The sequence below is a fragment of the Malania oleifera genome, chromosome 8, assembly GCF_029873635.1.
Source record: "Malania oleifera isolate guangnan ecotype guangnan chromosome 8, ASM2987363v1, whole genome shotgun sequence".
Classification (NCBI taxonomy): Eukaryota; Viridiplantae; Streptophyta; class Magnoliopsida; order Santalales; family Ximeniaceae; genus Malania; species Malania oleifera.
This window is the reverse complement of record NC_080424.1, coordinates 5387457-5399660: the sequence shown is the minus strand read 5'-3', so window position 1 is coordinate 5399660 and position 12204 is coordinate 5387457. Positions and strand designations below refer to the sequence as shown.

General features: G+C 34.7%; 1 non-coding gene across 1 annotated transcript; it reads right to left on the bottom strand.

The window, feature by feature from the left end:
- Nucleotides 1-11832: 11832 nt before the first annotated feature.
- TRNAC-GCA (transfer RNA cysteine (anticodon GCA)) lies at nucleotides 11833-11904 on the bottom strand. Its single transcript has one exon. It is a non-coding gene; the product is annotated as a tRNA-Cys (tRNA).
- Nucleotides 11905-12204: the final 300 nt, after the last annotated feature.

The window sequence follows — 12204 nt, the reverse complement described above, 5'->3', positions numbered from 1 at the left end:
TTAGATATTTTATTGATTTTTAATCCCTATGATTTTATTGCGGGGGTATGAACCTTCGGGCATTACGTACCTTAAGCTCTGAGGGAATATGTAAGTATATATTATATTTTATTTATTTATTTATTTATTTTCATACGTATTTATAAATTCATAAAAATGAGTAATTTAAAGACTTATTAGATTAACTTAGGGATAATTTCAAATTAATTAGGTACCGTTAGTAAGAACGGGCGCGTAGGGGGTGCTTGTACCTTCCCCTCGCGTAACCGAACTCCCGAACCTAACTCTGGTAACATAGACGCATTCTACCTCTAACGGGGTAGAAATTATGTATTCTAACCACACTAAAGGTTAGTGGCGACTCCGAAATTTCATGATTTTTCCTTGAAAATATTAAATTGATTTTAATTTCGCCACCCGAGGCACACGAGCTCCCGGGATGTCGCGACAGCTTGGCGACTCCGCTGGGGACATTAGAGAGTCGAGCCAGTAATTAATTAGAAATTATCCCAAGTTCAAATTTAATAAATATTTTAATTACTCCTTATTTTGTGAATATTGTAATTTGTAAATAACCTTGATTAATTGTAAATATTTTATTTCCATAATTTACAAACAACCTTAATTAATTAAAATTATTTTGTTTCCTAATTTTTTGAATATTAATTGTAGATATTTTGTTTCCAATAAATATATTAATTGTAGATATTTTGAATAAGCATATTAATTATAGATATTTTGTATACTAATTGTAAATATTTTGTTTCCATTTTTTTTTTTTAAGTAAGCATACTAACTAAAAATATTTTGTTTCCAAATTTTTTAAATTAACATATTAATTGCAGATATTATGTTTCTATATCTTTTGAATAAATATATTAATTGTAGATATCTTGTTTCCATATTCTTAATAACATGTGAATAAATGTGGGGATAGCGGGATTAGATTAAAATTTGAATTCACACACTTTCATGCTCTATACCCGAGCTTTCCTTGCTAGGATTAAATAGGAGTGTAATAGCATCAGTCCCTTTGTGGCAGAGCTTGATGGAACCCGCGAATCACTCCACTCAGTGCTGGTTTTATCCGGACCCCTATGGGGGAGGATGAAATTTCAAACTGGGGCCCTTCTTATCAATAGGGATTAGAACCTATCCACACGTACTTATCCATAGTTTGTCTTTAACTAGGATAGAGCCATGAAGAACCCTGTATATACGTACCTACCCTGGGTCGGGACATGAGCCACATCTTTCTCCATGTATAGTATGTTATATATATGTTGCGAGATACTTTGTATTATATCATACATTTTGCATCCATTTTAGACTTACATACTACTTAACCAGTATTCTAAAAAAGTCCAATAATGAGACCATGGCCCATCCTTTCAAAAAATGAAGCACTTGGCCCAAGCATTTTAAAATATGGGTCGGCCTAACCCTTTTCAAATAACTCGGGCCCAATTTTTTAAGAAATAACAAGTATAGGCCCGACCTCTTTCTAAGTAAAAATTCGGTCCAGACCTGATTTTCCAAAAGGGGTCAAACCCAGATTTCGAAAATGGGCTTCGACCCTATTACCAAAAAAAATCTGGGCCAACATTTTCTAAGCAATCCAAGCCCAAGTCCTTTTAAAACTAGGGACTGATCCCATCATAAAATGACTTGAAGCCCATATCTTAGAATATTCAAGGCCCAAGTGCACACTAAAGTCCACAAGTCCACATTGAATGAATCCAACGGGTTGACTGGCCTGAGTCAACCCTTACCTCAGAACATAATCTGACCCTTCATAGAATCTGAGGTACATGGACCATCATCACGGAAAGGAAAGGCTGAGGGAGAAATTGAATTGAAATCGTCACCCATCAATGGTCGTTTTAATCTTTGAAATGTTTCATTAGTGGAATTTTTCTAGAATCCTGGCTAAGTTGTCATTTAGGTTACATCGTATTCATGTATTTCATTTCATACATAGGCATGCACGATAGGCCACATGCACGCTCATATCTTTGTTTGTATATACAAGTGCACTAGTTGCATCCATGCATAAACACCTATTGCATACCCTAATCATGAATCAAAACACATTCACTCATACAATACATAATTGTGCATTCATGATTCTAAAAGGGCAATTGTTGGTTTTTAGTTCAAAGGGGTCGTTTGAGTAATATAAAGCAATAATTGAGACCACCATGCATCAGTACAATACCAGGCGAAGAGCGAGAGAAATGAGTGAACAATTGGAAAATAGAGTCCTAGGTCTAGAACAAGGACAAGAAGAGATAAATGACAAGATAAGTAAGATTCTGGAGTTACTGATGAACAAGGGAAAGGTAGTGCATGTTGATCCCGAAGTAGATGTGGACCCCGCTCATCCCCTAGGGTTCACCCCAGATCATGGACAAACATCAATTCCGCCACCTGGTGTCATGGGGGGTCTACCGCCAAATATGTCTCGTTTCATCCCTACTATGCCAGCACAGGGGTTCCCAGTGGTAGAAACTCCTCCGTTAGTACCGTCTGATATGGGAATAAGCAAATTTAAGGCTGAGCGTCACTGCGACGTATTAGACGAGCGCTTAAAAGCAATGGAAGGTTCTAATACTTTCGATTCAGTTAATCCAAATGACCTTTGCTTGGTGCCAAAAGTCACCCTGCCGCCAAAGTTCAAAATGCCAGACTTTGAAAAGTTTGACGGGACCCGGTGCCCTCGAACACATTTAGTGATGTACTGCCAAGCAATGGCTGCTTACTCAGACGATGAAAAACTAATGATGCATTGCTTTCAAAACAGTTTGACCGGGTCCGCTATCCGTTGGTACATTCAACAAGATAAGGCTCGGGTCCGCACTTGGAAGGACTTTACCAATGCCTTCATCACTCACTACCGTCATGTGACGGAAATGGCGCCTGATTGAATGATGCTACAAGAAATGGAGAAGAAATCCACTGAAACATTCAGAGAATATGCTTATAGGTGGGGGGATATGTCGATCCAAGTGGACCCCCCAGTGAATGACCGAGAAGCCATCTCTTTGTTTGTAAGCACATTAAAGGACCCCTATCGCACACACCTTCGGGGAGCAACTCCCCATGATTTTATGGACATTGTGCCTGCAGGAGGAAGAATTGAAGGCGATATCAAGGCAGGCCTAGTCAAGGATAGTGGCACAAAAACTGGTTTAGGCAAAAGGTGGACTAATAGGAAAAAGGAGGAAGAGGCACAAATGATACAGGGGCAGCTTAATTGGAAGAATCAGTACACTAGAGGTGGGAACCAATGGCGCAAGAGAAACTTTGGTTTTGAGCCCATGGTAAATCAAACGGCGAATACAGGCACAAGGCCCCAGATTGTTCACTCTGGTCCTACGTTCACCTCGCCAAATTAGCAAGCACAAGACAGGAATGTGACTAGAAACTTTCGAAGGGTGGACCCCATTCCCATGACATATGCCGAATTATTTCCTCAGCTGCGGGAAAGGGGGATGGTATCTGCAATCCCTGGGATGCCCGTTGCGAACCCTCCTCCACAATGGTATGATCCTGGGGTTCGTTGTGAGTACCATGCTAACTCTCCCAGCCATACTATTGACCGTTGTTGGGCTTTCAAGCATAAGGTGCAATCGTTAAGAGACGCAGGATGGTTAGCTTTTGATGACAAGCAACCAGGAGTCTAGGGGAATCTTTTGCCCAAACACGAGGAAGGAAGTAGTTAACATATCAGGGAGGTTCCCAAATCAATGGTTTCAGTCGTTATCCACCGAGGCTAAAGTGATGGAGTACCGAACTTTTGACTATCTAATCTTTTTTAGTTGATGTTCTTTTGTTTTCCATTGTTATTTGCTTTTTGTAATCCGTGGACGCCTGTGTCTCGGAATATTTTCTATATTCAATAAAATGAATTATGCATTTAGTTACCTTACTTGCATCATGAGTCCAGTTGCCAAATTTTGTTTGCTTATGTTTCATGTCGGAATAGGGAAAGTAATATTGCCAGTGTTCATGAGCTAGAAAGAGATGTTAAATGATGAAACAACCATTGAATTCAGACATTATGAAGAAGTTTTTTTTTTAACTTTCCAAGGAATTCAACGAAGTGGCTGCGCTGTTCTGATAATTTTCTATCAATTAATCACTCATGTTTTGATCAAATGATGGATGACCATCTTTGGCTGACCAGTTATTCCTAAAAAGAACCCAAACAAATGATTTACCATTTGTTAACCAAATTAAGCCTGAATGTTAAACCAGCTTTTTATTAAAAGTCAGATCACCAAAAATCTAACCTGGGTTTGGGTCCCTTAGTGTTTGGCAAATCATTTGAGATAATAGTCATTACCAAAAGGATGGCAGGCCATTGTTCTACTACCCAAAAGAAAGTCAAAGAAGAAATCCCTTGCAAACTCTTTTTGAGTCTAAAAGATTCATTTCTTGATTAACCCGTCAAAGGATCACACCCCACACTGGGGCAGTTTTTAAAAGATTGGTCCCAATTGAAGTTCAAATGAAAATGAAGTCAAGATTCCTTTATAAAAGAAAAAGTGAAAATTGCAGTAAAAGAAGGAAAAGAAGATTAAAAGGGAAAGAAAAAAAAAAAAAAAAAAACAAGAGGAAGAAGAAAGAAAATAAGGGACATGACTCATATGTGATCTTTGACTAGCAAATACCAGTGATAAGATTGATAAATTTTGAGCCTTATTCAAATCTTTCTTTCATTAACCCATACCCTCAGCCTACATTACGGTCCAAATGAAAGTCCTGACCAGATTGTTATACATTGTTGTCTTAAATAATTTGTCAGACTCAATGTTGGGTCTAAACTACGTAATGACCTGATCCTGAAAAGGTACGTAGGCAGCTTGTTTAAATAACAAGTCCGGTCAACATCTTACAAAACGCCTCAACTCGAACTGGAGGCATAAAACATTATTTGGGATGGTATTTTTGAACCTTAGTTTCCCTTTTATTCTGAAAGCCTACATCCCTAAGCCTACGTTTCGTCCCGAGTCTTAAAGACCATCTTGAGATCAAAGCATGGGTTGATGGAATTGGGGCAGTTGAAGAAGATGACAGTCGAATACTGGTATGAATTTTCCCCTATGATAGCATTGAAACATGGTAAAACATTTATTTTGTAAGGATGACCTTTTGATTTAGCAAGTTGATGTCATTGTTGCATAATCATTCCTCGTTCCTTAAAAAAAAAAAAAACAATGAGGGAACCCTTCTTACTCTTTAGAGCGTTAAAAGAGGATAGATAGTCAAAAGGTTTCAAAATCCCTAGTAGTTTCTACAATAAGATACCTATGGAGAAAGAGCAGCCTAATTGGAGCAAATGTTATGTCAAGTTTTAAAGAGAATCCAACAATAGAGTCAAGATCGGTGGCAGATGAATTTAACTGGGGCAAATTTCGAGTTGAGTTTCAGTGGGCCCTATTCAAGCGCTTTCTTATCATATTGGAATATGAAATCAAGGTCAAAATCAGCTGCAGGTTCATTTAACCAGGGCAGATTTTGTGATTTTTATTTGAGCCGAGTAAATCACTTCCATGACTGGATAAACCAAAGAGATTGAACCAAGATCAGTTACAGATCCATTCAAATATGGCGAGTTTCATGTGGAGACCAAAGATGAGGTCATTGATCACAAGCGTATTAGGAGAAAAGATTCATACATTGTCATGCACGCATTGTCATACATTTTATGCATTACCTAAATTTCATGCATTGCTATGCATTTCATGCATTATCTACATTTTATGCATTGTCATCCATTGCATGCAGTACCTACATTTCATGCATTACCATATATCTTACGCATTGCTATGCATTTCACGCATTACTATACATCTTATACATCGCCATGTATTTCGTGCATTACCCTATATTTCACACATTACTGCACATCTCATGCATTGTCATGCATTTCCTGTATTATCATGCATCTTATGTATTGTTATGCATTTCACGCATTACCATACATCTCATGCATCGCCATTGTGCGTTTCATACATTAACAAAAAAATAAAAAATAAAAAATAAAAAAATGCATACATATAATCACAAGTTAGTAACATGCATATCAATAGCAACATATCACTGCATTATAAGTTAGCCACATACATACATATAGTAACATATCATTGCATTCTAGCATCATAAGCAATAATAGAGCACTCTTCACACTTGTTTTGAGCTTTCAAATGATTATTTGATATCCTTGATGGAGAGATTCCTGTTGTGTTTAATTCTGAACTGGGGTAGCTGATCCTAGCGCACATTGATTTACTTAGAGAACTGGGGCAAGTTGGCCCCAGACACACATTGATTTATTTTGAAAATGGGGCAACGAATCCCAAAAACAAGGGGATTCATTCATTGACATTCAGACTTTACCCCAAGTGCATTTTCCAAATAGAGTAACAACTTTTCAAACTTAACTTGCTCACCTTGTTACTGGTTGAAATGGCTGGATCATCGTATCCCTACGGCTCGGATTCTTACATTCGAAACAAGCCATCATTGTGTCCTATGGTTGGATCATCGTGTCCCTACGGCTCAGATTCTTACATTTGAAGCAAGCCATCATTGTGTCCTATGACTAGATCATCGTTTCCCTATGGCTCGGATTCTTACATTCGAAGCAAGCCATCATTGTGTCTCATGGTTGGATCAGCGTATCCCTACGGCTCGGATTCTTACATTCGAAGCAAGCCATCATTGTGTCCCATGGTTGGATCAGCGTATCCCTACGGCTTGGATTCTTACATTCGAAGCAAACCATCATTGTGTCCCATGGCTGGATCATCGTGTCCCTACGGCTTGGATTCTTACATTCGAAGCAAGCCATCATTGTGTCCCATGGCTAGATCATTGTATCCCTACAGCTCGGATTCTTACATTCGAAGCAAGCCATCATTGTGTCTCATGGCTGGATCATCGTATCCCTACGGCTCGGATTCTTACATTCGAAGCAAGCCATCATTGTGTCCTATGGCTGGATCATCGTGTCCCTACGGCTCGGATTCTTACATTCAAAGCAAGCTATCATTGTGTCCCATGGCTGGATCAGCGTATCCCTACGGCTCGGATTCTTACATTCGAAGCAAGCCATCATTGTGTCCCATGGCTGGATTATTGTATCCCTACAGCTCGGATTCTTACATTCGAAGTAAGCCATCATTGTGTCCCATGGCTGGATCATCGTATCCCTACGGCTCGGATTCTTACATTCGAAGCAAGCCATCATTGTGTCCCATGGCTGGATCATCGTATCCATGTGGCTCGAATTCTTACATTCGAAGCAAGCCATCATTGTATCCCATGGCTGGATCATCGTATCCCAACGGCTCGGATTCTTAAATTCGAAGCAAGCCATCATTGTGTCCTATGACTAGATCATCGTGTCCCTACGGCTCGAATTCTTACATTCGAAGCAAGCCATCTTTGTGTCAAATGGCTAGATCATCGTGTCCCTATGGCTCGGATTCTTACATTCGAAGTAAGCCATCATTGTGTCCCGTGGTTGGATCATCATATCCCTACGGTTCGGATTCTTACATTCGAAGCAAGCCATCATTGTGTCCTATGGCTGGATCATCATATCCCTACGGCTCGGATTCTTACATTCGCAGCAAGCCATCCCTGTGTACCTCAACCTGGATTCTTACATTTAGTGCAAATCGTCTCTGGTTGGCAGAAATAAACAACTCTTGATTAACCTGAAAAGCCATAGAGAGTTGAATGGCTTGACTAAAATAGGTGTCTTTTATCTTTGCAGGCTTGTTACTACAAAAAACGTAAGAGAGTTCCTATCGTTATATTGAAGCAACTAAGCCTACAAAGAGGGGCAGCTGCAGACACCCTATTTTTGCCCTAGCCAAATAGAACAAGGGATCCCCTCTTATTATTTTCATTATTATCACCTTATTTTTATTATTATTATTTTATTGTTATTATTATTATTAGTATTATTACTTTCTTATAATTATTTTTTTATTTTTATTACTAGTAGTATTAGTATTACTTTACTAGATATATTTAGTATTATTATTATTATTATTATTATTATTATTTTCCTATATTATTAGTACTTTACTATTATTTTGCTAATATTTTTATTATCATTATTATTATTATTTTTCATTTTTATTATTATTACTAGTACTTTTATTACCTTTATTTTATTTTTACTTTACTATAATTATTTTTATTTTTCATTTATTTTATTGTTTTTGATATATTATTATTATTATTATTATTTATTATTTATTATTTATTATTTATTATTTATTTTTATTATTTTTAGTAATGTTATCATTATTATTATTATTATTTATTACTTTTAATATTAGTATTATTAATTTATTTTTATTAATATTAATATTATTATTATTATTTTACCGATAGTATCTTCATTTTTATTTTTTACTATAATTATTTATTATTATTTACTATTAGTATTATTATTATTATTATTATTATTATTATTATTATTACCTTATTATCCTTATATTATTACTATAATAATTATTATTATTACTATTTCCATTTTCATTATTACCATAAGAATAAAAGTATAAAAAAAAAAGAAAAAGAAAAATAAATTCAAAAAGGGGAAGTTTTGTTTTAGGGTTTTCAATTTTTTTTTTTTTATATAAGGGCAATGAGGCACGGAGCCAAGGAAGAGGGACAGCGGCACAGCCAGAAAAACCAAAAAAAAAAAAAAAACCACAACTATTCTTCATACTCTCTCACACGCAAACAACCGGCTACCCTTTGCAACACCAGCCACTCGAGCACCACCCGCTGTCCCTCTGCTGCCTGCTTTCTTCCCCGCAAACCAGCAGCTCTATCGCCCCTCGCCACCTCTCCATCACTCTCTGCTTCTCTCCATTCTCCATTCCACTCCAGCAATCCAGTAAGCCAGAAGATCTCCGGCAACTCCACCCAACTCCAGCCGAGCATAGCTGGTGCAGTCAACCATACCAGCAGACCCGAGAGGCTCTCTGCACCTTCGTAAGCTCCACCGGTCTCTCTTCTCCAGGAGCTCCCTGCGCTTCTGCTGTATATACACACACACACTGCACACGCACAAAATACACACACACAGCACACACAAAAACACACACACACAGCACACACACAAAAAACACACACACAGCACACACAAAAACACACACACACACTGCACATGCACAAAATACACACACACAGCACACACTGCACATACACAAAATACACACACACAGCACACACAAAAACACACACACACACACACAGCACACACTGCAACACTCACACACAGCACACACATCACACACTGCAACACCCAAACACAGAAACACACGCACGCACGCACACACATTCACGTGCCTTTTTTTTTTTTATATTTCTTTGTTGATTTTTTTTTTATTTGTTCTAACATCTAATATTTGGTTTTTTTTCCTTGTATATGCAGGTATGTAGGTTTTTATTTTTATAGTTAGTTTAATATTTAGTATTCATGGTAAATTTTGGTTGTATTATTTATATAAGTTAATTGTCTTTATTGCGGAATTTTTATAGTTGGAATTTGTCTAGATATTTAAAGTTTAATTTCATTTTATTCGTTTTATTGTTAATATTATTATTGCATGTTTAATACGTAGTTAGAATAGTTATTGTAATTATTTACTTAATCCATATGTTTAGGGCTATTTAGAGTTTTCATCGTTGATGTATGTTCAATTTTAATTACTCAGGATTTTCTTTATTGTATGTGTTATCTATATTCATATTAATATTTTCTGATATTTAGTATTCGTATTTTAATATTTTATCATGTTTACATATAAAGGTATCAATCATTATGGTAAGTTTAGTGTTTTGGTATATATTTTGCTATTATATTTAGTATGATATTATATATAATATTATGGTATAATTATTATTTAGCTTCACTTATTAAGACATTTTTTTTATAGATGGTATTACCTTGTATAGTATCTTGATTGTTTTAATATATATATATATATATATATATATATATATATATATATATATATATATATATATACATATGGTATTTTACTGCCTATTTTGAAAGTTGTAATATTTTATCAGATATGCTTATTATCATTACTATTTTTATATGCATTGTGATAATTTAATATTTTAACTTATTATCTTATCAATATATAGTAAAACCTCCCATACTAGTATTTTCCTATAAAAATTTTATATACAATTTCAAAATTTGGGAGCGTATTTTCTTAGATATTTTATTGATTTTTAATCCCTATGATTTTATTGCGGGGGAATGAGCCTTCAGGAATCACGTACCTTAAACTCTGAGGGAATATGTATGTATATATTATATTTATTTATTTATTTATTTATTTATTTTTCATACGTATTTATAAATTCATAAAAAGAAGTAATTTAAAGACTTATTCGATTAACTTAGGGATAATTTTAAATTAATTAGGTACCGTTCATAAGAACGGGTGCGTAGGGGGTGCTTGTACTTTCCCCTCGCGTAACCGAACTCCCGAACCTAACTCTGGTAACATAGACCCATTCTACCCCTAACGAGGTAGAAATTATGTGTTCTAACCACACTAAAGGTTAGTGGCGACTCCGACATTTCATGATTTTTCCTTGAAAATATAAAATTGATTTTTTAATTTCGCCACCCAGGGCACATGCGCTCCCGGGACGTCGCAACAAATTGTATATAAGAAATGTTTTGTAAAATATAATTATTTAAGTATCTATTGAATTATGGAATTATTAATTTATATTTCATGATTTTTTTTAAATAATTTAATTATGTTGTTATACGTATCTCAACTAATTGACCTAACTTAGTTTATGGGTGTTTGATTCACTTATAAGTTAAATTTTCAAAACATAGTGCAATTAACTAACCAAAATTTTAATTTAATTTATTAAATAAATTTTTTCTTAATTTATCTTTTCAAAATTGAGTAAAAGGGTTAAATTATCCTTTTATTAAATATAAAATTTTTTTTTAACTAAACTTAACGATCAACTAAGAAAGGTTTATTTTGTCAAAAAAATTAAATCTTGAAGATTTGTAATAATTTTCGAAAATTCATATTTTGAAAAGTGAAATGTGTTAGATTTTGCCCTAAATTTTAAAATACCACACAACTACTAATCTCCATTATTAATTAAAGGAACTATAAATGATTTTCTGATTTTCAATTATTTTTAAAATTCAATCATTCCTCATAAAATGTTCTTAATTTACAAGTTATTTGTAATTGAAATATTTAAAAATTATGGGTGAATAAGTAATTTAATGAATTATTTTTAAAATTATAAAATCTTTATAATTTTCATCATCTTCAAAATAATATTCAAAACTTAAAAAACAATTCACCTCCTAATTTTTTTGGAATTATGTTCAATTCCAAAACTTATATGTTTCAAATCTAATCATAAAAAAGTTCAATCCTTTTTCTTTTCATTTTTTTTTTTGGGACGAAACGTCACACTTTTTATCCATTTGGCACATGTATTTGGTGTGCTTACGACTAGTATATAAATTAAAGGAAGAAATAATTTTTAGACGAAAAGATAGTTTTAAAATTTTTAAATGAAAAGATAGCTTTTAAACTATATATTTTTTTTCTATTTTTTCCCTTTAAATGGCCTTTTCTTTGAAGTTTATAATTAAAATAAAAACAAAAAAAAGGCTCAATAATAGATCAACTAATAAATAAATTTAATACTTTAACCATCCGAGCCAAACAAGACCCCCAAAGGGAAAACAGGCGTTAATGACACTGTAAAAACTAAAACGTATAAGGAAGGAGGGCCCAACCGGGTTCGAACCGGTGACCTCTTGATCTGCAGTCAAATGCTCTACCACTGAGCTATGGACCCTGTTGCTGCACTCCTGTTTCCGAGATTTAATTTAAAATACGACTGTAGTACTACTGTAGGACTGTCCTTGCTCAGTATCATCTATAGTCCAAACTCCTCGGGTGTGCTCTGGGCTCAGTTCTCATAAGTATTTTTTTTATCCTTTTCTTTTTACATTTTATTGCTAAGCGAGAAACTGTACTCCTAAGTTAATTACTCGAAACAAAATAAAATCAAATACAAAAATTAGAATATGAATTTCCAATCATAGATTTGAATTTAGGTAAATTTAAATAAATTTTAATATAATGATATATTATA